General features: G+C 42.3%; 1 pseudogene; it reads left to right on the top strand.

Moving 5' to 3' along the window:
* Window positions 1-20,188: 20,188 nt before the first annotated feature.
* Timm23-ps2 (translocase of inner mitochondrial membrane 23, pseudogene 2) overlaps window positions 20,189-23,976 on the top strand; it is a 62,384-nt pseudogene continuing 58,596 nt past the window's right edge.

Here is a 23,976-nt window from a genome sequence, read left to right as displayed (position 1 = left end):
GTTCTCAACCTTCCTAAGGCTGCGACCCTTTAATATGGTTTCTCAACCGTATTAACCCCCCAAACATAAAATTATTTTCATTGCTACTTCATAATTGTAATTTTGCTACTGCTACGAATCATAAGGTAAATATCTGCGTTTTCCAATGGTCTTAGGCAACCCCTGTGAAAGGGTCATTTGCCACTGAAGGGGCCGTGATCCACAGGGTGAGAGCCACGTATTTGTTTATCAATCTTGATTTAATTTTGGTAGATCATCTGTCTCAAGAAATTCAGTCTAACCTTGAGCTCTTGATCAACTTTCCAAATGCTTGGATTGTCAGCACCTACGCCTAACCTTCTCTGATTTTTTTTTTAGAGAGCACTTGTAACTGAACTTACCTCTTAACTCCACATCACTGTATTGAACAGGCTTTGGTGCGTTGTATTTTCACCTTCCTTCCTTATTTCTTCTGTATCCTCTTACTTTTTAAAACTGTGCTACTAAATCTCCATGAGCTTGTGTGTGCTCTGTACTTCCTCTTGCTATTGATTTCTAGCTTCATTCCAGTGCAGCGGGACAAAATATAAGAAATCGTGTCAATCTTTCAGTATTTGTTAAGATTCATTCTGTGTCTGGTTATGTGATCTGTTTTGGAGGAATGTTTACAGAGTGCCGGGAAGGGGGATGTTCTGTAGAGTTGGGATGCAGTGTCCCGTAGATGCCGGTCTGGTTCATCTGATCAATGATGTCTTTTTTTTTTTTTTTTTTTTTTGGAGCTGAGGACCGAACCCAGGGCCTTGTGTTTGCTAGGCAAGCGCTCTACCACTGAGCTAAATCCACAACCCCCAATGATGTCATTTAACCCCTATGTTGCTCTGATTATTTCTTGTCACGATGACCTGTGGGTAAGAAGGTGGAACCGGAAGTCACCCATTATTATTTCATTGGGTTGACCTGCGCATGCGCAACACTGCTTCTTTTGTAAAACTGGGTCCACAAACTTCCAATGTGTATTCACTCTCAGGATTCTCAGAATGTAGGGCCCTTCACTTCTTCTGCCTAATTTTGGTTTGAGGTCTATTTTGTCGGGCATTCCAACTTCTGCTTACAGTCTAGTTTTCCATTTCCTTGAAACGGCTTTTCTGGTCCCTTCACCCCGAGCTTACATTTGTCTTTGATGGCGAGGTACATCTTTAGAGGCAACACGTAGATGGATCCTGATTTTTAATCGAATCTGCTGATCTTTTTGACTGGAGAATATAGTCCATTAATATTTAAATTTACCACTGAATGGTGTGTGCTCCTTCCTGTCATTTTCTTGCTGCCATTGCATTTGATGGCTTCCTATTCTTCATTTCCTTCCTACTCTTCCAGACTAATCTTGTCTTTTCCATAGTTTCGTGGATGTGTTCACTTCTCTCTTCCGTTGTAAGGGTTCCCATCCAATATCTTCTGTAGGACCTCTGGTGATGAATTCCTCTAGTTTGTCTCTGTCGTGGAGAGTTCTCCTTTCTTCATGACAGGCCATGCAGCTAGATGTAATAATTAAGGCCAGCAATCATTGTACCTTTATGATTGGAATACATTGCATCATGCTCTCCTAGCTTTTAGGGTTTCTGTTGAAAAATGTGCTGTGGTTGGGAAGAGTTTGTCACTTTGTGACTTAGTTCTTCTCTCTCGTAGCTTTCAGTCTGTTTTTTTCCTCTAGGTTTAGAATGCAATGCCTTTAGTGTTATAATATGATCTTGGGAGGTTTCTTTCTAGCTGTGTCTGATTGCTGATCTAAAAGCACCATGAGTCTGAACTATAATCTTGCTAGATTTGGGGCTTCTGCTATAATTTTACTGAATGTTTCTGTGTTCGGCCTTAAATTCCTCTCCTCCTTCTATCCCCATGATTTATAGACTCTGCCTTTTAATGCTATATTATAGACTTCACATGACCATACTTTATTTTATTTCTGTCCATGTTGAACATTCTACTTCATTATCATCCCCCCCACCTCTTTTTTGACCTTCTAACCTCCACTTGATCCATTATATTGGTGAGGCCTCTACTGAATTTACTTGGTAAACTGGAATTTTCATTTCCAAACTTATAATTTGATTTTTTCAGTAGAGATTTCTCTTTGTTGAATTCCTGTTTCAAGTCCTTGTGTTGACCTCCATTTTCACTCAGTTGCTTCTTCGTATCCTCTTATAATTCATTTTCAAGATTATTTATATCCTCCTTAATTAACTAAGTAGTGTTAGGAATATTCTTTTGAATTGTTTGGAATTTCATCTAAATCATTTATAGCTATCCATCACCATGGAGTTCATCTTTGTGGGGACAGATAATGCCACCTTCATTTTTCATGTTCACAGTGTTTAAACATTATTTAAGCCATGGAAAGCTCTCACACAGACTACACAGGAGTGTAGCAGGGGAGAAGCAGTCATAGCATTCTAAACTTTACCAAGCCATGTGCAAAGTAAGGCGAGACATTACCGATGACTCTGCCTTAGGTCAGGTTGACAACAATTAACTAGCGAGAGACATCCACTTTAAACTAGCGCTTCAGTCAATATTTCTTCCTTGATGATACAGGATTTTACATCTTTCCGTCCCTGTGATGTTTCATGTAGCAAATTGCACTGATAGGGGAGACATGATTCTCAGTTCCGGTTCAAACATATAAAGGCAGATTTGGTGCATACATTTGTCTATGTTACCTTTTGCATAGATGTGAAGACTGAATTTGACAACTGAATTTGAATTGGAAGTGGGAATATCATCATGATCTCACATGCCTTTTGTAGCTTGGTTCACGGAACCTACTCAGAGACAAGCCTCGGATTTCAGATCCCAAACCTACTACAGCACTATACTGCTTTCCTGTAGCTGCAAGTTACTCCAAGCCTAGTGGCTTCAAAGGACGCAAATTTAGTATTTTATGAAATTTCAAGGTTTCAAGGTTAGAAGTACCCAAATGGCATTCATTCCTCCAAAATTCTGGCATTAACAGGGTTATGTTCCTTCTTGGAAGCTGTAGGGAAGAATTTATTTGCTTGCAGTTTCCAGCTTCTAGAGGCTTCCAGCAGCTCTTGCTTCTGTGTTGAAAGCTGGTACCACAGCACTCCGAATTCTGCATCCATCATCACTTCGCTGTCACTCTCCTGACTCCCTTATCTGTGGGGATGACTATCATCACACTGAGCTCACCAGAATAGTCCTTCTTACAACTAAGTTTAGTGTGTGTGTGTGTGTGTGTGTGTGTGTGTGTGTGTGTGTGTGTGTCTATATGATAGGTTCACATAAAAGCAGCTCCTCATGGGATAAAAGGGGGTGTTAGATTCCCGGAGCTGGTATTACAGGTGGTTGAAAGCTGCCCAGTCTGTTCTGGGAACTGAACCTGGGTTATGTGGTAGAGAAGTGTGAGCTCCTAGCCACAGACTCCAGAGCTTTGGACTCCATCTTAACATAAAGTTTCATTTACTATATAAGATATACAGTCACAGTTTCTAGGGACTAAGGTGTGGACTTTGGACTAGGGACTAACATAGGCGTCGAGTCATATGAAAGAGTTTAAGGGTGTTGAAGGGGACAGAGTCTAACCACAGTTGCTAATAAGGCTCTATGCCCCATCTGGCTCTTAGAGTAATTCATTGACTATTATCTAGAGGCTTTGTACAGTCCTAAATGGGATAGAATAAAGCTAAAGCTATCAAAGAATGCCCACCATTTTCCCAGTCATATCTATTCTAGGTATCGTTTCCCCTTCCTACAGAAGAGAAGAGTCACAGATGGAGCTAAAGGAACAGCTCGGTGATGAAGAATGTTCTCGAAAAAGACTTACGTTCAGTTCCTGGAGCCCATTGGGCAGCCCACAGCCACCTGTAATTCCAGCTCTAGGGTATCCAATATCCTCTGCAGGCCTCCATGGGCACCTGCACTCATTTGTACACACACACACACATACATGCACACGTAAAAATAAAATAAATCTCGTGGCAGAGCTAGGATTTACAAGCAGATGTGACTGACTCTAATGCTGACATACTGACACAATTTTTCTTGATGGGTAGAAAAAATAAATGAGAAGTCTCTGGGGTGCGCTGTCAGACTACAGTGAACTTTTACAGGCTGAACTTGCTTAAGCAAAGCAGGGAAGGAAAAGAAAGGAGAGCATGAGGTCTCCTAATCGATGATGTTTTATTTAGAGACAGTGTCTTGTATAGTCCAGATTTGCCTCAAAGTCTCTATGTCCATGAGGTTGACCTTGAACTCCTGCTGCTCCTGCATTCATCTCCAATGCAATGGTATCCCAGGCAGGTGCCACCTTCCCACCCCCAGCACCACTCCTGTCCAACTCCAGCTAAATTAGTGATTTTTACAAAGTTAAATTAGAGTAGCTGAAAGATTACACATTGAAGAACCAGGTAAAATGGCAGGCTGAAGAGAAAAGTTAAAGAGTTAAAAGGAAACATTCAGCAAGTGTCTATCCCTCACAAGAAAGAATTCCAGAGACTTACTATGATCTATAGTTAGAAAAGTCTTAATTCCTATTCTGATTTGCCATGGCTTCCAGGGCTTGATATCATAAGCCTTTAATCCTAGCACTGAAGAAACAGAGGCAGGCAGATCTCTGTCAGGTCAGGATTAGCCTCATTTACATTAGGAGCTCCAGGCCAGCAAGGCTACATAGCAACCCCTGCCTCAAAGCCAAAACCAACGAATCTTAAAGCATTACAAATTCTCTCAGCCAAAGAACTACTGTTTGTAGACTAATGGTTTAATTATATATTCAAACTTTTCAACCACACTTAGATTCAATCGTTTAAATTATTTTGCTTTTTTTTTACTAGCTTTCTTTTTCACATGTATACGTGTGTGGTGTGCAAGCACACACATACGCATATTCACATCCATGTGGGTACATGTCTGTGTACAGGTGTGTGCGGAGGTCCGAGGCTGATGTCTGGAGTCTTACATATTGTTTTGCTGTACATGGTTCTTTGAAACAGTGTTACTCAACTGAAACCAAAGCTAGCCAACAGTATAACTAGCCAGTTTATTTCAGGGGTTCCCCTTCTGTTTCTGAGCATTGGAATTACAAGTGGGCTACAACACCCACTGAAGACTGTACTCAGGTTCCTCGGGGTTAGAGTGCCTCATGCCTACTGCCTTTACAGTAAGCCCTTTGACTGTAGAACCATTGCCACAGATCTTAAATTTTGAAAAAAAAAGTATTACTTCCCCCTCCCCCCCCGTGTGTGTGTGTGTGTGTGTGTGTGTGTGTGTGTGTGTGTGTGTGTGCATGAATTAGAGGACAACTTGCAGAACTCATTTCTCTCCTTGCACCATGTGGGTCCCAGGGATCGAACTCGGATCTTTGGAGTTGGTGGCAAACACCTCTACCCACTGAGCCATCTGGCCAGCCCAACAATTACTTTCAGCAAAAAGTCTTTAACTTTACATTGCTCGCAGCGCTAAGTGTCCTTTTTGACTACTTTGTGCCTGATGATTTAGTAGGAAGTTGCATTGTTGATGTTAGTAGCTATCCTAACATGTCTTAATTAGGCTAAACTCTGATTTAAAAAAAAAATAGTGCCTATCAAATTAACGGGTATGCCATTAGGTATCAAGAGAAGTGTCTGAGCCTATCACTACAAACTGCTTTGTCGTGTTAAACTTAACAAAACACTTGGTGGAGCACATGCTGATAGCCAAGGAAGCTTGCAGCCAGCTATGCAGCCTACCTTTAGGTAAGTCCACGTACTTTAGTGACATCGACTCTGGTATAACTCTGATTCTTACACTTTTATTTTTCCTTTATTTTTGCTTGATGTGATATTCACATATGCAGAACCAGAGGCAGGCTCAGATGCAGGTACATGTCATATGCATGTTCATATGCAATGCATATATGTGTGCATGTAGTATTCTACACAGATACAGTCAAACACATACACATATATTATACATTCACGCTTGTACATGTACACACAGAGTCTCAATGTGTGCTCAGATTTATACAGGTTCCTATTGCACAATGACTTAGCATATTTTGTAACAAGTGTTAGTTATATTTCAAAGTTCAGAGAGTGCTTAGGTTAGTGTGACCTAACTATGGCACCTTTGGACTCCACAGTAGGACGTCCTGAGGGACTCCTGAAGCAGAGATGCACTTGTTTTCTAAAGCAGCCATACTATGTCCACAGAGGGTGACTCCAAATGGGGAGAAATGTGCTGTCACTCTGAGGTGTTCCAGTGAGAAAAAACAAAGACAAGTCAGCTTCAGCTTACACTATAAAGGAAAGGCATGGGCAGCCTTTTGCAGATGAGGGAACTCTCTATATCGCTCCAAAATATATGGTGGTCACAGGGACATTTTTGTTGGGGAACAGCGGTGACTCTCCCTAACAATAACCTATTAAAGGGTGAGACAAATATAAAACAACTATTATCCACCAAAGAAATAATTTCAATGCTAAACCTAAACATTAATTAGGCGCCTACTATATGCAGACACCTATGAAACACTCAACGCACATTCCTTAATTCTTTTTTAAATTCCCAACAAGTAGGGTACCTTTCTCTGTCCATCTCGCCAATGGGACAAGTAAAGGAAAGCCACTGAACAGCGGGTGGTGGTGGGGTGTTGATATTATCTGAGTTGCATTGAAAACTCCTCACCAGCTGCTTCGAAGAGATTAGATGACAGAGGGCAGCCAGTGAGAAGACTTAGGGGAAGCAGAGGAACAATACTACCGCAACCGGAGAGGTCCTGAGAAGGGGTTGATTCAGAATATATTTAAACTCATGGGAATGTATCTCATGTATGTGAGAGAACGATATAGTCATTTTTCTTTCTCGAAACCAATGGCCTCTTAATAAGCTAAAGGTAGGCTACCAAATGTCAAAAGCATTTCCTCACATACTGTGTGGAAGATGAGGTCAGAAAGCATTGCTCTTTTTCCCCCTGAGAACTTAGAGCCGCTTCTTAAAGAAAGGTTGTGATTTTACTGTGGAGAGGGAGAAGGCCACCTCCCGCCTCCCTTGTTCTGTTCTGAGAGCTTTGTCTGGTGCCACATCAGCTCCCTGTGAGGAGACTCAGTCACACCCAGTGCATGGAGAACAAAGGAGCAGAGGACAGGAAGCTATGGACTTGGAAGTGTGTTAAAGGTCCCAAGGCTTCCTCGTTATTCTTTGATGAGACCCTTTAGAAACTTGCCCTGATTTGACATAGAGACACCACATGTAAATGAGAACAATGGGGATTCTAACAGCTGGGAAATGAAAATATGAGAACCAATTTAAATCCTTGCCAGGTCTCCTGCCTCAGGAATCCGATTAAAACGAATTCACTGTGGGTTACTGAACCAGGCTCCTAAACACAGTGTTTCAAAATAGTGTGGCACGCTATAGACACTTGGTCTAGGCAAAGCCCTCATTTTTGCTCTCTTCTTGCCTCAAGCAAGGTTTGTCTCCCTTATGATTGCCTCATTGTGGTCTGGTAGTGCAGTTCCCATATGCGTCTCTACTGTCTCCAAGTAGATTACATGTTCCAAGGATGCTTTAATGTGGTGAAAGGCTGCCACCATACTGTAAAGCCAGTATGAACCGTGATTCATTGGGAATGAGGTAGTCACAAAGGGAATCACTGTCAGTTTGTAGCTACATTCTACCTACATCCTATCTACATTCTAGAAATGCATATGTGCAGAGAGCACATCGGTATGATATACAGTTTATAGAACGCACTGTATATAATTATTGCATATATAGTCTATATGCATAAAGTATTATATGTTGTATATTACATAAATAAATAGTTCTTTAGCATTGCATTGGTTCAGTATGCTCCCCTTCCACCACCACCACTCAGCACACACCCCACATGCCCGCAAACCCACGTATTTAATAACATATACTCCATGTTGCCCATATGCAAGCAATTCAGCCACATTAACCTTCAAAGGTCTCCTGGACCCACATCATTTCCAGAGTAAAATTTTGTTGATCTCATGAAATACATACGATCTTTTTTAGCCTTTAATTTCTAGGCTTTTTTTCTCTCTCTTTCTTTCTCTCTCTCTCTCTCTCTTTTTTTTTTCTCACAAATTATAGATTCCTAGGTCACATTGGAGCCCATCCTGAAGAGCTCTGTGCCTGGGCTTCCGCTTCCCTTCCTGCACCATCTCGTCCCTATACAACTCAGCCATTTTGGCTACCAGCTCTCTTGATTCTTCTCTCGGCTCCTGGCTGGCTTGCTCTTGAGCCCCTTGCCCTCTCTCTCCTCTCTCTCCTCTTCCTTTCTTGCTTTCCCTCTCTCTCTCTCTCTTCTCTCATGGCTTCATGAAAGAACCTGGGTTCAGTCAGGACACTTCCAGATGCCTCTGGTTGCTTTCCCCTCATATCCACAGTAACCCCGCCCCTCCAACAATAGTGAGGAGCAGTCCTGTCCTTACTCCCACTCAAGTTCGTCAAACCTTTCTAAGTTATGCTTATCACACGGACTTTCTCTCAGCCAACTACATAAGAAATTGTTTTTAGATGGGCAAGGCTTCTTCACTTTCTCATGACAAAAACCACAAGCACGTAAGCATCCAAGGTTTATGGTTTGGGTACGAAGCACATTGTTAACGGCTTGAAACCCAACGCAGTCTGGGGAATTGAGGCCTGGAGAAGAGGTTAAGTCATTAGAGCTCTGATCTGGTCAGTGAGTCAATCCACTGATGGATTCACGGGTGAATGGATATAGATAAGAAGATGATGCTATGGACAGTGGAGCATGATTGGAGGAAGGGAGCCACGGGATTGTCCGTACACCTTGTCAGCAGCCTGTGTTTGGCTCTTCATCCGCTTCCTGGTTGCCTTGAAGTGAGCAGCCTCCACACGGCATGCTCCTGCTGCCGTGCTATTCTGCCTCAGCTCGGGCCCAAAGGAAATGGGTCCAGCCTCTTAGACTAAACTCCATGAACTCATGGGTCACATAAATCTTCCCCCCTTTTCCTCTGTGTCGGTATTGAATCATAACAATGAAAAGCTGACTAACACACAAGGGCATGATGGGAAATGTTAACAACTTGTTCTAGGATGGGAGGAAAGCACAGAGATGTGGTCTGTAGAATTGGCTTAATTTTATGATCTCCCTACAAGGGCTGATATTAAGTTACTAATATGACACTAATAGTCTTTCAGAACTCTTCGTTTTTGTTTTTGTTTTTTTAACAGTAGCTTCATGGCACATCATTTGTTTAATTTGCCTCAGGATCGCACATTATTTCCAAGTGCAAACAAAAGTTCCAGGAAAATTTTTTTTTCTCAAAATTGGTATTCATGAAGACAAACTTTCCACTTTTTTAAGGGATAAGAAAATGTCCCTTCCTATAATGTCCTTTTTCAGAGCAGAAATCCTGAAAATAGGGTCCTTTTATTTTTTCTTATTAGTCAAGTTGTCCTCTGATAATGGGGTAACTACTTCATTCTAATCTAATTAACTCGAGGGTTCAATAGCTGTGGAGTGGGCTTTGAGAGGATCCATAGAGAGTGCTAAAGGTCAAATGGAGCCAGAATTTACCCTGGGACCAATGCGATATCTCCACTATAGTCACACTTTCCTAGTGTGAATCCATCCCCATGATGGATGCTGACGGGCCCCTTGCATTGGCTTTGCCTTCTGTGGGCTGATGAGCCTTTCACGGTTGGTGTTGTGACTAGATGCTGTCTGTCACAAGATCATCTTGGCACCATGCCACTGCTCATTGTACACACGCTCCTGAGAACCGAGCAGCTGCCCATTGACTCTCAAGGTAGAAATGCTGAGAGAGCACTGGCTGACTCAGCAAGTTCCAAACGGTAGGTCATTAGGTGTGCCATTTCTGGTTTCCGTGGCACTCTCAAAGATTACTTAACTCTTGCTGATTTAGGATCTTTCTACCACTCCAAACCTCCCCGGTGGCAGACTTAAATCCTCAAATAAGTTTCTGTCGACCAGAAATGAGTAAAATCTGAACCCCAGAACTAAACCCCAAAGAAAGATTGCTGTTCATCATGGCAAAAATAACTCATATGAATCTATCATTTGACACACTACTGGGGCAAATTTTTTCTATCCGTGCTACTTTTAATCTCCTGGGGAGGGTAAAAAAGAATATTAACGAAGTTGATATTTTCATACTGTCCTTTCTTAGCTATCTTCAAATTCGTGCTGAGGGGAAATGGGAAACAAGATGTCTGTCATAGATATGTATCTGCTGCTGTGATAAAATAATGCCACAGATAAAACTTAAGAGGGAGGGGCTAATCTGAAGGACAGAGGGGATGAGTGTTGGGGGTTGGGAGGATTTGAGGTAAGAGAAGGAAAGGGAAAATATTGAAATCAATTTACAATCCCCCCCCCCAAACAAAAGATAGGAGGGAAGAAAGAGATGGATCCATGAGAAGGCTCAGCTCTTTGCTTCCCAATGAAGCAAGCCTCATGCCAAACATGTGCTCCGTTCCAGAACACACTAAAGGTGGGGACAAACTGAAGAGAGACAGGGAGAAATATTTACACACTAAGAATAATACTAGCCAGACCCCATCTTTTAGAGAGAGAGAGAGAGAGAGAGAGAGAGAGAGAGAGAGAGAGTGTTTTGTCACAGTACTTCCAGGGTACTGTCTATCATGGTGAGGAAATCACAGTGTCAGAAGCTTGAAGACGCAGCCAGTCACACTGCATCGACTGTCAAGAAGCTGGGGGTGATGAATGCTCCTACCCAGCTAATATTCCTCTTTTTGTACAAGCCATGACCCCAGCCTAGGGATTGGTTACACCCACAGTGGGCGGGTCTTCTTGCACCAACTCAATCAAGATAATCCCTTGGACTCATGCCCAGAGATTTGTCTCTTTTTTTTTTTTTCCCCCATGGTCACCAAAGAATTTATTTTTTTTTCCTTTTTTTTTTTTATTAACTTGAGTATTTCTTATATACATTTCGAGTGTTATTCCCTGTTATTTCGAGTGTTATTTCCCGGTTTCCGGGCAAACATCCCCCTCCCCCCTCCCCTTCCTTATGGGTGTTCCCCTCCCAACCCTCCCCCCATTGCACCCTCCCCCCACCAGTCTAGTTCACTGGGGGTTCAGTCTTAGCAGGACCCAGGGCTTCCCCTTCCACTGGTGCTCTTACTAGGATATTCATTGCTACCTATGGGGTCAGAGTCCAGGGTCAGTCCATGTATAGTCTTTAGGTAGTGGCTTAGTCCCTGGAAGCTCTGGTTGCTTGACATTGTTGTACATATGGGGTCTCAAGCCCCTTCAAGCTCTTCCAGTTCTTTCTCTGATTCCTTCAACGGGGGTCCTATTCTCAGTTCAGTGGTTTGCTGCTGGCATTCGCCTCTGTATTTGCTGTATTCTGGCTGTGTCTCTCAGGAGCGATCTACATCCGGCTCCTGTCGGTCTGCACTTCTTTGCTTCATCCATCTTGTCTAATTGGGTGGCTGTATATGTATGGGCCACATGTGGGGCAGACTCTGAATGGGTGTTCCTTCAGTCTCTGTTTTAATCTTTGCCTCTCTCTTCCCTGCCAAGGGTATTCTTGTTCCCCTTTTAAAGAAGGAGTGAAGCATTCACATTTTGATCATCCGTCTTGAGTTTCATTTGTTCTAGGCATCTAGGGTAATTCAAGCATTTGGGCTAATAGCCACTTATCAATGAGTGCACACCATGTATGTCTTTCTGTGATTGGGTTAGCTCACTCAGGATGATGTTTTCCAGTTCCAACCATTTGCCTACGAATTTCATAAAGTCGTTGTTTTTGATAGCTGAGTAATATTCCATTGTGTAGATGTACCACATTTTCTGTATCCATTCCTCTGTTGAAGGGCATCTGGGTTCTTTCCAGCTTCTGGCTATTATAAATAAGGCTGCAATGAACATAGTGGAGCACGTGTCTTTTTTATATGTTGGGGCATCTTTTGGGTATATGCCCAAGAGAGGTATAGCTGGATCCTCAGGCAGTTCAATGTCCAATTTTCTGAGGATCCTCCAGACTGATTTCCAGAATGGTTGTACCAGTTTGCAATCCCACCAACAATGGAGGAGTCTTCCTCTTCCTCCACATCCTCGCCAGCATCTGTTGTCCCCTGAGTTTTTGATCTTAGCCATTCTCACTGGTGTGAGGTGAAATCTCAGGGTTGTTTTGATTTGCATTTCCCTTATGACTAAAGATGTTGAACATTTCTTTAGGTGTTTCTCAGCCATTCGGCATTCCTCAGCTGTGAATTCTTTGTTTAGCTCTGAACCCCATTTTTTAATAGGGTTATTTGTCTCCCTGCGGTCTAACTTCTTGAGTTCTTTGTATATTTTGGATATAAGGCCTCTATCTGTTGTAGGATTGGTAAAGATCTTTTCCCAATCTGTTGGTTGCCGTTTTGTCCTAACCACAGTGTCCTTTGCCTTACAGAAGCTTTGCAGTTTTATGAGATCCCATTTGTCGATTCTTGATCTTAGAGCGTAAGCCATTGGTGTTTTGTTTAGGAAATTTTTTCCAGTGCCCATGTGTTCCAGATGCTTACCTAGTTTTTCTTCTATTAGTTTGAGTGTGTCTGGTTTGATGTGGAGGTCCTTGATCCACTTAGACTTAAGCTTTGTACAGGGTGATAAGCATGGATCGATCTGCATTCTTCTACATGTTGACCTCCAGTTGAACCAGCACCATTTGCTGAAAATGCTATCTTTTTTTCATTTGATGGTTTTGGCTCCTTTGTCAAAAATCAAGTGACCATAGGTGTGTGGGTTCATTTCTGGGTCTTCAATTCTATTCCATTGGTCTATCTGTCTGTCTCTGTACCAATACCATGCAGTTTTTATCACTATTGCTCTGTAATACTGCTTGAGTTCAGGGATAGTGATTCCCCCTGAAGTCCTTTTATTGTTGAGGATAGCTTTAGCTATCCTGGGTTTATGTTATTCCAGATCAATTTGCAAATTGTTCTGTCTAACTCTTTGAAGAATTGGATTGGTATTTTGATGGGGATTGCATTGAATCTGTAGATTGCTTTTGGTAAAATGGCCATTTTTACTATATTAATCCTGCCAATCCATGAGCATGGGAGATCTTTCCATCTTCTGAGGTCTTCTTCAATTTCCTTCTTCAGTGTCTTGAAGTTCTTATTGTACAGATCTTTTACTTGCTTGGTTAAAGTCACACCGAGGTACTTTATATTATTTGGGTCTATTATGAAGGGTGTCGTTTCCCTAATTTCTTTCTCGGCTTGTTTCTCTTTTGTATAGAGGAAGGCAACTGATTTATTTGAGTTAATTTTATACCCAGCCACTTTGCTGAAGTTGTTTATCAGCTTTAGTAGTTCTCTGGTGGAACTTTTGGGATCACTTAAATATACTATCATATCATCTGCAAATAGTGATATTTTGACTTCTTCTTTTCCGATCTATATCCCCTTGACCTCCTTTTGTTGTCTGATTGCTCTGACTAGAACTTCAAGAACTATATTGAATAAGTAGGGAGAGAGTGGGCAGCCTTGTCTAGTCCCTGATTTTAGTGGGATTGCTTCAAGTTTCTCTCCATTTAGTTTAATGTTAGCAACTGGTTTGCTGTATATGGCTTTTACTATGTTCAGGTATGGGCCTTGAATTCCTATTCTTTCCAGGACTTTTATCATGAAGGGGTGTTGAATTTTGTCAAATGCTTTCTCAGCGTCTAATGAAATGATCATGTGGTTTTGTTCTTTCAGTTTGTTTATATAATGGATCACGTTGATGGTTTTCCGTATATTAAACCATCCCTGCATGCCTGGGATGAAGCCTACTTGGTCGTGGTGGATGATTGTTTTGATGTGCTCTTGGATTCGGTTTGCCAGAATTTTGTTGAGTATTTTTGCGTCGATATTCATAAGGGAAATTGGTCTGAAGTTCTCTTTCTTTGTTGTGTCTTTGTGTGGTTTAGGTATAAGAGTAATTGTGGCTTTATAGAAGGTATTCGGTAGTGATCCATCTGTTTCAATTTTGTGGAATAGTTTGGATAATATTGGTATGAGGTCTTCTATGAAGGTTTGATAGAATTCTGCACTAAACCCATCTGGACCTGGGCTCTTTTTGGTTGGGAGACCTTTAATGACTGCTTCTATTTCCTTAGGAGTTATGGGGTTGTTTAACTGGTTTATCTGTTCCTGATTTAACTTCGGTACCTGGTATCTGTCTAGGAAATTGTCCATTTCCTGAAGATTTTCAAGTTTTGTTGAATATAGGTTTTTATAGTAAGATCTGATGATTTTTTGAATTTCCTCTGAATCTGTTGTTATGTCTCCCTTTTCATTTCTGATTTTGTTAATTTGGACGCACTCTCTGGGTCCTCTCGTTAGTCTGGCTAAGGGTTTATCTATCTTGTTGATTTTCTCAAAGAACCAACTTTTGGTTCTGTTGATTCTTTCTATGGTCCTTTTTGTTTCTACTTGGTTGATTTCAGCTCTGAGTTTGATTATTTCCTGCCTTCTACTCCTCCTGGGTGTATTTGCTTCTTTTTGTTCTAGAGCTTTTAGGTGTGCTGTCAAGCTGCTGACATATGCTCTTTCCTGTTTCTTTCTGCAGGCACTCAGCGCTATGAGTTTTCCTCTTAGCACAGCTTTCATTGTGTCCCATAGTTTGGGTATGTTGTACCTTCATTTTCATTAAATTCTAAAAAGTTTTTAATTTCTTTCTTTATTTCTTCCTTGACCAGGTTATCATTGAGTAGAGCATTGTTCAATTTCCAAGTATATGTGGGCATTCTTCCTTGATTGTTATTGAAGACCAGTTTTAGGCCGTGGTGGTCCGATAGCACGCATGGGATTATTTCTATCTTTCTGTACCTGTTGAGGCCCGTTTTTTGACCAATTATATGGTCAATTTTCGAGAAAGTACCATGAGGAGCTGAGAAGAAGCTATATCCTTTTGCTTTAGGATAGAATGTTCTATAAATATCCGTTAAGTCCATTTGGCTCATGACTTCTCTTAGTCTGTCTATATCTCTGTTTAATTTCTGTTTCCATGATCTGTCCATTGATGAGAGTGGGGTGTTGAAATCTCCCACTATTTTTGTGTGAGGTGCAATGTGTGTTTTGAGCTTTAGTAAGGTTTCTTTTACATATGTAGGTGCCCTTGTATTTGGGGCATAGATATTTAGGATTGAGAGTTCATATTGGTGGATTTTTCCTTTGATGAATATGAAGTGTCCTTCCTTATCTTTTTTGATGACTTTTAATTGAAAATTGATTTTATTTGATATTAGAATGGCTACTCCAGCTTGCTTCTTCTGACCATTTGCTTGGAAAATTGTTTTCCAGCCTTTCACTCTGAGGTAATGTCTGTCTTTGTCTCTGAGGTATGTTTCCTGTAGGCAGCAGAATGCAGGGTCCTCGTTGCGTATCCAGTTTGTTAATCTATTTCTTTTTATTGGGGAGTTGAGGCCATTGATGTTGAGAGATATTAAGGAATAGTGATTATTGCTTCCCGTTATATTCATATTGGGATGTGAGGTTATGTTTGTGTGCTTTCATTCTCTTTGTTTTGTTGCCAAGACGATTAGTTTCTTGCTTCTTCTAGGGTATAGCTTGCCTCCTTATGTTGGGCTTTACCATTTATTATCCTTTGTAGTGCTGGATTTGTAGAAAGATATTGTGTAAATTTGGTTTTGTCATGGAATATCTTGGTTTCTCCATCTATGTTAATTGAGAGTTTTGCAGGATACAGTAACCTGGGCTGGCATTTGTGTTCTCTTAGGGTCTGTATGACATCAGTCCAGGATCTTCTGGCCTTCATAGTTTCTGGCGAGAAGTCTGGTGTGATTCTGATAGGTCTGCCTTTATATGTTACTTGACCTTTTTCCCTTACTGCTTTTAATATTCTTTCTTTATTTTGTGCGTTTGGTGTTTTGACTATTATGTGACGGGAGGTGTTTCTTTTCTGGTCCAATCTATTTGGAGTTCTGTAGGCTTCTTGTATGCCTATGGGTATCTCTTTTTTTAGATTAGGGAAGTTTTCTTCTATGATTTTGTTGAAGATATTTACTGGTCCTTTGAGCTGGGAGTCTTCACTCTCTTCTATACCTATTATCCTTAGGTTTGATCTTCTCATTGAGTCCTGGATTTCCTGTATGTTTTGGACCAGTAGCTTTTTCCGCTTTACATTATCTTTGACAGTTGAGTCAATGATTTCTATGGAATCTTCTGCTCCTGAGATTCTCTCTTCCATCTCTTGTATTCTGTTGGTGAAGCTTGTATCTACAGCTCCTTGTCTCTTCTTTTGGTTTTCTATATCCAGGGTTGTTTCCACGTGTTCTTTCTTGATTGCTTCTATTTCCATTTTTAATTCCTTCAACTGTTTGATTGTGTTTTCCTGGAATTCTTTCAGGGATTTTTTCGATTCCTCTCTGTAGGCTTCTACTTCTTTATTAATGTTTTCCTGTGTTTCCCTAAGGGAGTTCTTCACGTCTTTCTTGAAGTCCTCCAGCATCATGATCAAATATGATTTTGAAACTAGATCTTGCTTTTCTGGTGTGTTTGGCTATTCCATGTTTGTTTTGGTGGGAGAATTGGGCTCCGATGATGCCATGTAGTCTTGGTTTCTGTTGCTTGGGTTCCTGCGCTTGCCTCTCACCATTAGATTATCTCTGGTGTTACTTTGTTCTGCTATTTCTGACAGTGGCTAGACTGTCCTATAAGCCTGTGTGTCAGGAGTGCGGTAGACCTGTTTTCCTCTCTTTCAGTCAGTTATGGGGACAGAGTGTTCTGCTTTCGGGCGTGTAGTTTTTCCTCTCTACAGGTCTTCAGCTGTTCCTGTGGGCCTGTGTCTTGAGTTCACCAGGCAGCTTTCTTGCAGCAGAAAAATTGGTCTTACCTGTGGTCCCGAGGCTCAAGTTCGCTCGTGGGGTGCTGTCCACGGGCTCTCTGCAGTGGCAGCAACCAGGAAGACCTGTGCCGTCCCTTCCGGGAGCCTCAGTGCACCAGGGTTCCAGATGGCCTTTGTTGTTTTCCTCTGGCGTCCGAGAGGTGTGTGCAGAGAGCAGTCTCTTCTGTTTTCCCAGGCTTGTCTGCCTCTCTGAAGGTTTAGCTCTCCCTCCCACGGGATTTGGGTGCAGAGAACTGTTTATCCGGTCTGTTTCCTTCAGGTTCCGGAGGTGTCTCAGGCAGGGGTCCTGACGCTCCTGGGCCCTCCCCACAGGAGCCCAGAGGCCTTATACAGTTTCCTCTTGGGCCAGGGATGTGGGCAGGGGTGGGCAGTGTTGGTGGTCTATTCCGGTCTGCAGCCTCAGGAGTGCCCACCTGACCAGGCGGTGAGGTGTCTTTCCCACGGGGTCTGGGAGCAGAGAGCTGCTGCGGGCCGGGATCTGAGGGTGTGGGACTTCCCGAGACTTGTCTCTTAGGTGAGTCTAGACCTGATCAAGTTGACAACTGAGATTAACAATCACAGTGTCTTACAGAGCGTCATATCAAAAAGCCATGTTTAAGTGCTGGGTGTGGTGACATTCCCACCACTCGGGAGGCAGAAGCAGTTAGATCTCTGTGAGTTCAAGGCCAGCCTGGTCCACATAATGAGTTCTAGAAGAGCCAGGGCTGTCCCTGTCACAACAAAACAGAACAAACAAGTCATGTCTGAGACTTGTTGATAGTGAAGAACTTGAAGAAACTTTGGACAGGCAACTGCAACTTTAATTCTTTTCAATCCTTATTTTTAATGAAGGTTCTTAAACATTTTAATCTCCCTTTCAACCCACCACAGGGAGTGGGGAAAAAAGGGATACAGGGGTGGGGGGTGGTTTGCCGGAGGAGGGGGAGCGGACCTGTTTAGAACGGTTCTTTGGAGCAACTGCCATCTGTGTTGTCTGGACATCAGCAGTTCAGTTCATAGATCAATAGTGGCAGCTCGATCCACTCAAAAACACTTCACAGATACACCAGCAGTCCAGTTCTGGAGAGTTGGGATGGCAAGCACAAATCAGCAACAGTGGCACTACCTAGCAGAGACTGCCAGGCCTCAGCCTCTGCATGGCACAAGTCAGCAAACATCAGCAAAGACGCAAGACCAACCAACCATTGCACAGCTAGCTCTAGAAGCAAGCCAAGCTCAGCCTCCATCACTGTCCCTCCATTCCTTGTCATACACCCTCCAAACATCACGTGTCCTCCATCAGTCTTGCCTCAGCATGGGCACCTGTCTCAGCTGACATCACTCTGCCAATCAACCCGAGTCTTGTGGAAGCAGCAAAAACCTACAGCATGCCACCAGGAGTTTCTCGGTGTGTTTCAGTTCAACTACGCAAAGTAAGGCGGACCAATACATGTCTGTTGTTAGCAAGGCATTCGTCATCACGTGTCCTTTCACGTGCTTGCTTTAGCAGAACATCCTGGGTTATACCTGTGTCTGCTTCAGTGAGATGTTCCTTCAGGAGTTTGCCTACGTCTTTCACCTATGTCCACTTTAACTAAAAGTTCCTCCACGTGTTTGCTCCAGCAAATCACCATCTAACACAACTGATATTCCGAAGAACCCTTAAGTTTCCATTTCGGGTGACGGTTTTACACACCTTGGACTATTCCGTACAATAACCTTAATTGTTATCTGAAGAAAGTAAAGGGACCCTGGGGACTTTGCGTACCAATTACTTACATCACAAGGCAGTTCAGTACAAAAGGAGAAATGCTGTAGCATTTGGCTGTACTTTTATGATTTATACTTTCATTTAAAATGTTCCTTTTTCCTTGACTATTATAAGTCTTCATTATAAGTTTAAAATATTTGTATCATCTTGAATTTGTACACGAATTCCCTCTCCTAAAAAACACCTAAAGATGCTACTCACATATACTAGAGTTATGCCATTCAGTTTCTAAGTACTGTGTTCAATCATTTTAAACTTTATTTAACTTGGATTTTATTGTGGTAATTACATATTTACAGGTAACTATAGCAAACAGCACAGGAGTGTCCCTTGTATATCTCTAAAACTATCTCAGTTTGGCTCTATCCCTGGTGTCCACTTACAAAATATGAATAGAAATGAAATGCCACAATGTTTAGGCGGAAGGAATTGGCTATTTGTTTCTCAGCATAATTTCTTGGTAACCCATCCTAGCTGTTGCACTCATCAGTAGCCCATCCCTCCTCATAGCTGAGTATTACACTGGATGTATGAATTCACCACGTCAAGCATTTACTTACTGGAAGACGCCTGAGCTGACGTCAAGTCTTAGCTGTCCTGACTAAGGCTGCTGGACATCTCTGCATAGGTTTTTTTGTGAATTTTGGTTTTCTTTTTTTTCCTAATATTTGTATTGATAATTTGAGAATTTCACATCATGAACCCCAATCAAATTTACTTCCCTGCCCTTCCAGGTCTGTCCCTCCCACCATTAGGACTGCCCCCACCCTCATGCCTCACCAAAAAAGAAAAACGAGGAAAAGTTCAATTTGTGTTGCTCATATCCTCCTGGTCAAACTCCCAGTGGCCAGGCCCTTAAAGAAAAACAAGTCCTTCACCTGCACCCCCACCAGAAGTTATGGATGGTAAAGTGCTGTCCTTAAACAGCATCCTTATTACGGTTTTAAGAGTTCTCTATGGTGTTTCTTGTCTGGGCTGTTAATTTAGGAGGGTCAGGGGGCTAAGGGTTGTCACATAGGCCGTCTCTGTCCTTTAACAACTATGGATATGTAGTTATCAATATCACAGCAAAAGTAGCTTTCTCGCTCTTTAGTGAGCATGGGTCATGGGTTTCCACATGGTCTCCAGCGCCAGCACACGCCATTGTCCCATATGATCACTGGTGGCAGTACACACCACAGACATCAGCACAACTCTCTGCCATAGCCCAGGCCACAAACACTACCATAGCCCTTGGTGGCAGAACAAGCCAAAGTCATCAACATGGCCTTGGGTGACAGTATAGATCATGGACCTCTGCATTGGCCTTTGGTGGTAACACAGGCCATGGATATCAATATAGTCTCTGGCTGCAGTAGGACCACAGATCCAGATATGGCCCTTGGTGTCAGCACAGACAATGTGGACACAGTTTGTACCACAGGCCACTCTCTTCAATATGGCCCCCAGGGGAAGCATGGCCCTAGAGAAATCGACATGGCCTAAAATGACAGCATGGACTACAGGCATCCTCATAGCCTTCAGTGGTAACTCAGGTCAGAAATGTCAACACATAGGCTATATCCCCTGGCTGCGGTGGGACCATGGACATCTACATGAACCTTGAGCTTCAACATGGCCTGGAACAGCAGACCACAGATACCAAAGTGGCCCCCAGGGTCAGCACAAACTGTAGAGATTCTTCGAAGAGATCCAATCGAGAAAATGAACTGCCGGGCGTCTCAGAAGTCCTGTCATTGGGCAGCATTCAGGAGCCAAGGTTGCACAAGCTCTAGGCTGCTGTACACCACCTGTGGGCCCCACCCAGCAACCACATGTTCCCCCATCCACTGCAGCCCTCTCTCATACCAGTCCCGGATCAAAACTCTATTTCCTCCTCCCACTTCATGGAGCACTCACTCACTGTTCAGTTCCTCTGTCTTTCCCGCCTCTCCATTCCATATTCGTCGGTCATAGCGGTGCTGGGACCTGCAGTGTGTCACATAGTATAATTTTTTGGCCCAAACAGCTTTATATGCGAATAATCATTGCAACGACTCACTGGTCTGGTTCAAGGTTTCTAGATTCTGAAGCACCATAAATGCTGGACCATTGTCAAGACGCGTCTCAGATACCCTGCTGTTACTCAAAGTCGGAATGATGTTGCAGCTAGGCAGGGCATTGCGGTAAGTTCTGTGTGAGCTCGTGTCTTTCAGGTCTGCCGCTTCAAGGCTCACTGCTTGTAGTCTGCTGGCAGCACCTCTGCCCAGTACTCTGTCAGTCTCCCATCAGAGCAACCATTACAGACTGCAGAGGCCATGGCTCCATGCTGGGAGTTGGCAAACAGGCTTGGACAAGCCCTATTCAGTATTGACCTGTTTCTGCAGAAGCTTGAGTCCGCCGTACAGCTCAGTGTTGTCAATGCTGAGCACCACAGCTCATTTGCTCCACGTTTGTGCGTGCAGCCTGTTGGCTGAGACACTAAAGGTGTGGATCCATTTTTTCCCAGCCCTCGCAGCTTTTTCTGCCATCTTTCTCTCCAATTCAGTGAGTCCACTTTTTAAAAGCATCTTCTCATAAGATTTGCCTTTCTTTTTCTTTCTTTTCAGTTGTTCCGGAGCTATTACAGGTTCTGTAAGTCACCCTTGGGAGTCTCCACGGGTCTCCGACTTGTAGCTCTGTGGTGAGTGCCACTGTCCGCTGTGTTTTCTCTCTCAAGGTTTTTTTTTTTTTTTTTTTTTTTTTTTTTTCTGACCCACATGCCTAGAAGGATAATTATGACTCCTATGGTAGTTAGATGTCTCACTTCTCAAAAGACATTCTCCAGCATGGATGGACTATTTACTTCCAGCACCATATGAGTGACTCAATGTCCCCTCACAGGTATCTAATGTTATCACTGTCCGTGTACAATTTTGGGCTACTCTCCTGGGTTCTTCTATCTACAGCTCTTCCAACCCTTATTCCACCCTAATCCCTTTCAACCCTCCAACATGAGGTAGGAGAGGAAGAAGGGGACATTGACCTCTTTAGACTACTTCCTGCTGACTAGGGGCTTCAAGTTGACTGGGAGGTAGTCCCAGTCTTTGTAGGCAGGATACCTCCAATCACCAAACCAGCAAACACAACAGCAGGGACCAGCAGCAGCCACCACAGGCCCTTCTGGGCTCTCCCATGAATTAAATTATCTGCAGGAGGCAAAAATCTCGTCCCTCCTGGAGATGAATCATAGCAGCTATGGACAATCTGAAGCAGCCCCATATCCCACACCTGGGATTGAAACAAAATCATATTCACATAATGTAATTGAGTTTTTAAAGAAACCAAAATTCTCACTACACACCACTATTTTTTAATTTAGCCATTCTGATAGATGTGTGATGACAGCTTGCATTTTAATTTGCGTTTCTCTGAAAGCCAATAAATCCAAACTCCTGCACGCATTGGTATTGCTTTCTCTGCATCCTTTTTAGGGAAATATTTCAATAATTTTTGGTGCTGTCTAATTACATTATTGGCATCTAGCTACTGAGGTTTTATTCAGGAGACATGGTCCCACTTTATGCTACATAAATTCACTCCGATCACTAGATAGCCCTGTCTGGCCTTGAACTTGTGGTACTCCACCTGCTTTTGCCTCCCAGGTTCTGGTATTACAAGCATGTGTCATCACTCGGAAACTACTGAAACATAAGAGTTCTTTTTATAGTCTTTTATATAGTCTTTTTATAGTTCTTTACAGTTTGGATTGATCTGTATGATTATCCCAACCCTTGTGTCAGATATATGTTTGCAATGTTTTCTCCCAGTCTCGAAATTATCTTCCCACTTTTGTGACAGGGCCTTTTCAAAGGAAAACTTTTAAATTTTTAGTGGAGTCAAATTGGTCAACTTTTTCTTCTTTAGATCAAGTTTTTGTGTCAACACAGGAATTCTTTGCCCAGTTCAAGGTCCCAAAGAGTTTTCTTCTGTTTCTTTTTCTAAAAGTTTCATAATTTTACATTTAAGTGATAATGAATTTCAAGTTAATAGTGAACACACAAAAAAAAATCAATAGTTTTCCTATATACAAATTGCAAACAGACAAAGAAATCAGGGAAACAATACCATACACAATCATCACAATCATATCTCTCTCTCTCTCTCTCTCTCTCTCCTTCATCTACTATCTATCTATCTATCTTTCCATCTGGTAGGATTAATAGAGTGAAAATGACCATCCTACCAAAAGCAATCTACAAATTCAATGTAATGCAAATCAAAATTCCAAAACAATTCTTTAAACAACTTAAAAAAAAAACAATCTTACACCTCACAAAGAAACACAAAATAATTGCCAGATAGTTAAAAAAAATCCTGAATAATAAAATAACTGCTGGAATATCACTATCCCAGATTTCAAGCTTCATTACGGAGCTTTAGTAATAAAAACGGCATGGCATGTTGATGAGTGGAATGGAATTCATGACTCAAACGTAACTCCACACACATATAGACACCTAAGTTTTTACAGAGAAGCCAAAAATACACAGTGGAGAAATGACAGCACCTTTAATAGATGGTGTTAGTCAGACAGGAGAAGCTGAACGTTGAAGAACATAAATAGATCCATTTGTATTCCCCTGCGTGGAATTCAACTCCAGATGGGCCAATGGCCTTGACATAAGCCCCACTCCCCTGAATGTGATTGAAGAGAAAATGGAGAACAGACTCCAATTCATTGGCATATCAGTTGCATGGGCGTTAAGACCAATAACTAACAAAGGGAACTGCCTGAAGCTTTGGAAAGCTTCTGTCCAGCAAAGGACACCATCGTTCAAGCAATGAAAATTTTCTTGCATTAACTTTTCGGTGAGTTAGATAAGACTGGCATCCCAAAGATTTGTTTACTTTTATTTCTCTATGTGTGAATGTTTTACCTGCCTATGTGTCTGTGTACCACATTCATGCCTGGTGCCTTTGAAGGTCAGAAGAGGGCATGGGATGTCCTGGAACTAGAGTTATAGATGGTTGTGAGCCATCAGGTGTGCGTGTTGGGAATTGAACTCATGTCCTTGACAAGAGCAGCCCGTGCTCCTAACCACTGAGCCACCTCTCCTGCCATGGATAAAACTAACTTTTTAAGAAAATACTCAAACAGCCTTGCTTACCTATGTAATAAATGCCACTTTGTCACAGTATACATTTTAGATACATTGTTTTGGGAATTTGCTTGTCTGTTTTTCAAAAATCGTTGTATCTGCATAATTTTTGTCCTGTCTTGTTGCTGTTGTTTACTTTATGGAATTGCCTGTGACCTCTGTATAAGAAGTTAGGAAGTTTCTTCTGTATGAAGAGATGGTGCAGAATCAGCTGTAATTCGATTTAAAGGTGCCACTCCCTATCGCCCCCT

The sequence above is a fragment of the Rattus norvegicus genome, chromosome 18 (assembly GCF_036323735.1).
Source record: "Rattus norvegicus strain BN/NHsdMcwi chromosome 18, GRCr8, whole genome shotgun sequence".
In the NCBI taxonomy this organism is placed as follows: Eukaryota; Metazoa; Chordata; class Mammalia; order Rodentia; family Muridae; genus Rattus; species Rattus norvegicus.
Note: the sequence above shows the minus strand (reverse complement) of the source record. Positions and strands in the feature narration are given on the sequence as shown.